Genomic DNA, 3,707 nt, shown 5'->3' on the forward strand with positions numbered 1-3,707 from the left:
CCGCGGCTGCTGCAGCCGGCCCGGGGCGCCCACAGCCCTGCCCTGCCCTGCCCTGCCCGGGTGCAGCCCCCAGCCGCACGTCTGTCTGCCCTCAAGCGCTGCAACTTGACCCGCTTCAGCCCCTCCAAGCAGATGTCCCGGGCGTCCTGTCCCAGGAGAGACCCCGGCTGCCACGAGTCGCCCGCTTGCCCTTGGCCCCTGGTGCCCGCAGGAAGGGATGCTTTCCCCAGGTTGGGGTCTGTGGGGGAAGATGAAGTTGGATATCAAGGAAAACTTTCTGGCTAGGAGGGTGGTAAAACACCGGGATGGGGCACCCTGGGAAGTGGTGGGGTCTGCATCCTTGGAGGTTGAAGACCCAAAGCCTGCCTGGGATGATGCAGCTGGGGCTGGTGCTGCTTTGTGCAGGGGGTGGACGAGATGTGACTCCCCTTCAACCCTATTTTCTGTGATTCACTTTGACTGGGGTGATGTAGTTGGGGCCAGTCCTACTTGGGACTAGATGTGACCTCCTGAGGTCCCTTCAGCCGCCGCGTCTGTGACTCTCTGAAGGTTTGGGCTGCTCCCCTGCACACGCACAGCGGGAAAAGAGGCAGCGTTTGGCCTTGTTCTCAGCACAGCTGGCCAGCAAGTTGGCACATCTGTGCGGCTCTGCGGCTTGGGGAAGACAACGAAGCCCGTGCCTCCCCAGCGCCGGGAGCAGGGCCCAGGGGTTTGTCCAGCTCGTGGAGCGCGACATTGTGGCAGCAAAAGCCCTGGCAGGTCCATGTTGAATATTGAAAGATGGGGCAGCGCTCACACTTTGAACAGCCCGCGGTTCTGCTGCTGAAACTTTGCATCCTTCTGCGTTTCGATGTCAGCCATCATCGGGATGCATCATCGACCCCGGGGAGGAACGCGGGGTGAGAGAGAGGAGGGAATGAAAGGGGCACATGACGATAGAGTAACGCCAGACAGGTCCCTATTCACATGAGTTAGCAGATAGCATAACTACCTATATTTCATGCTGGCCACTGAAGGAGTCAGAGTTGAAGCCAATCTCTAACGATGAGAGACCAGGACAAGAGCTCGGTGCAAAGCACTCAACCCCTCCGTCCTTGAAGGGCTTTTATACCTTCCTCTGTAGCATCTGGCATGGGCCACTCTCCGAGATAGGATTGCAGGCTGGATGGTTTGTGAGCCTGAGCCAGTGTAATCCCTACCTCCCTAGTCCATCTCCTACTCATCAAATGACTCAGGAATATAGCATAGTATTTAAGGCCTAGGACTGGGATTTTCCCTGCCAGCGACCTGCCATGTGCCTTGCAGCCTCTCTGAGTAAACAGGGACAACCTCTTATTGACTCTTGACTGATTTTAACTACTAACAACAATTCAGGGCCTCAAAACACAGCCCTATAACATGCTCACGTTTTAAGGCTTGCAGGGAACCTGATTTACTGTATGGAAATGAGAGGGTCTCAGTAGCTCACAGATGTCCTGCTTTATCAGGAACAAAGCAATTAGGAGGGTCCATAAGCATCTCGTCTTGTCTGCAATGGTTTTCTTATTTTTGGTTTCTAACTGAGACCTGTTATTTCAGCACGGAACAGATGTGATCCAGTAGGTGGTCTCAGTCCTTGGACTATTTTTGCAAAGAGTTATTTTTACTATGTCCTGATATAGCTTTATAAGCATATTAGTTTGTCTCCACAAGAGCCAAGGGTTTAGCATGCCTGCATAATTCTTTTTCCAAATACAAAACCCTGTTGAATAAAGGCACCCTGTTGTTTGCGTGAGTACAGGACAGCTTCCTTGGGGGTCAAATCCAATCTTTAGTGACTGGGGCCTACACTTGATGAGTTTATGAGCTTGATCTGTTTATGCAACCAATTTATGTGACGTAGCTGCCCGTGAGAGCAGGGGACAGGATTCAGTGACCCCAAAGGTCCTTTTCAGTCCTAGGTTCTCATTAGATTCAGTTTTGATTGCTAAATTATCCCCTCACAGGAACAGAGGGCAGTTTTCCTGAATATATATAACCATGTCTGTTGTGTACTTGGGCTAAACTTCTTTTATACTACTTCACCTGAGGGTCGCTAACCCTCCAGGATTGCTGTGGGGTCTCCAGGAATTAGATATAAATCTCCAGGAGATGGCAGAGAGTCACTTGAGTGATAAATGATAGGACATTTATTCCAATAAATACGAAATGTCTAAATCTGATTTATACAGTAGTCCAGTGGGTTTATTTTTTTAAATATAATAGTCAGGTGCATTTGCCCTCCTGATGTAATGACTCATTAATGTCTTTACTTCATGTGATGAAATCTCCTGGAATAGAGTCAAACAGAGTTGACAACTGTACTGCACCCTCCTATAGCATCTTTTCTTTGAGAATGTCCTGGCAAACTTTATCTAGTTGAACTTCACGACAACCCATTCGAGGTGGGTCTTGGTATGCCCATTTTACAGATGGGAAAATAAGGACTCAGAGAAGGGTACTGACTGGCCAGCAGTCATACCCTGATGTCATGGCTGCCTCTGGACTGGGATCCTCCTTCATGGGCACACTGGTCCAACCACCAAGCATCCCAACACTATTGCACTTGGAGTCTGATCTGTTGAGCATTTGCCATTTCCACTCCCCGCCTGCTCAGCACCTCTCAGGATCAAGCCCTTGGCCAGCACACATGGGAGTGACGACTGACAACACGAGACATTGGTGAAGTCCTCCATGCAGCAAGGCAATGCAAAGCCTGCTGTGAGCGCCACTCAAGCCCTCCAAGCATGGCTTAAACTGCACTTACGTAGCAAGCAGCGTCCCTCTGCACGCGGGGAGAACGTCAGCCTCTGTGAACTGTTCCAGCCCCTCTGTACAGTTTGTCTCTAAACAGCACTGCACTATTTCCATACAAATATTCTTAGCAACCGGGCATGTTTTTTTAAGTGAATGCATGGGAAAGGGAAGGATTGTTTGTCTGCTGGGAAAGTTGCTATTTATCAGCCACATTTTCCATTGGACTGGAAATAGCATCTATGGGATTCATGCCAGTTTTCCCTGGCAGAACTCAAGAAAGATCAGGACGCACCATTTACAATGGGAGCTGAATCATTTTTCTTCTCCACAGGGAAGCACCGGGCAGATCAAGTCAAATGCACTGATTGATCATAAACGGCCTGATGTCTCTGTGGTTGGTGGCGACGCAGGGAGGTTCTTGCTCTGTGGAGCCGTGGAGCTGGCGCTGCCAGGTTTGCAGGCTTAGGGGATGTCATTTTCAAGCAACCCACTGGAATTTGCTGAAGGCTAATGGTTGCTGAATGGCTGTTTAATGGGACACTTGGTAGCTACACATAATATTGATCTGGTCCACAGCCAACTGGTTCAAGAGTACTTGATTTCCCAGGTATACTTTTCCCAGGCAGCTTTGAAGTGGTTTAATAGGCTTGTACATCAACCCACCAGGGCACGCTTGTCTGCATCCCCCATTTAGGTCAGGGAATGCAGCTCCTGCCAAGACCACAGGTTGTAGGACCTGCCACGTATCTCTTTCTGCTGGGTGACTTGGTGCCGAGAACGGTGCAGACAAGGCTGGCAAGCACAGGCCAGGAGGACAGGGTGAGTAGAAAGCAACCCTCCCATGGCTGCTTCCTCAGCTCTAAGAAGCCTCAGTTCTGCCTTGATGTGCAGGTATCATGTCTGCCCCAGCCTCCTTCAAAATATGCAGGAAT

Source organism: Alligator sinensis, unplaced genomic scaffold (assembly GCF_000455745.1).
Source record: "Alligator sinensis unplaced genomic scaffold, ASM45574v1 scaffold1322_1, whole genome shotgun sequence".
NCBI lineage: Eukaryota > Metazoa > Chordata > Crocodylia > Alligatoridae > Alligator > Alligator sinensis.